Raw genomic sequence first — 323 nt, 5'->3', positions numbered from 1 at the left:
ATTTCAAGAACTCATTTCCTCTAAGGCATGTCATAACTCACAGGATTCCTCTCAGAGGTGTACATGAATTGGTTATTTGCAACCATGTCAATGAGTTCTTGAGCTTCTGCAGGTGTTTTCTTTAGGTGAATGGATCCACCGGCAGAATGGTCCAGTGACATCTTAGAGAACTTAGATAGACCATCATAGAATATATCCAAAATGGTCCACTCTGAAAGCATGTTAAAAGGACACTTTTTGGTCAACTGCTTGTATCTTTCCCAAGCTTCATAGAGGGATTCATCATCTTTTTGCTTGAAGGTCTGAACATCCACTCTAAGCTT

General features: G+C 39.9%; 1 non-coding gene across 1 annotated transcript; it reads left to right on the top strand.

Moving 5' to 3' along the window:
• The first annotated feature begins 215 nt into the window (after positions 1 to 215).
• LOC130972551 (small nucleolar RNA R71) lies at positions 216 to 323 on the top strand. The gene has a single exon (XR_009083713.1). It is a non-coding gene; the product is annotated as a small nucleolar RNA R71 (small nucleolar RNA).

This window comes from Arachis stenosperma, chromosome 3, assembly GCF_014773155.1.
Source record: "Arachis stenosperma cultivar V10309 chromosome 3, arast.V10309.gnm1.PFL2, whole genome shotgun sequence".
In the NCBI taxonomy this organism is placed as follows: domain Eukaryota; kingdom Viridiplantae; phylum Streptophyta; class Magnoliopsida; order Fabales; family Fabaceae; genus Arachis; species Arachis stenosperma.
The sequence above is the reverse complement of the archived record's forward strand: the minus strand, read 5'-3'. Positions and strand labels throughout refer to the sequence as shown.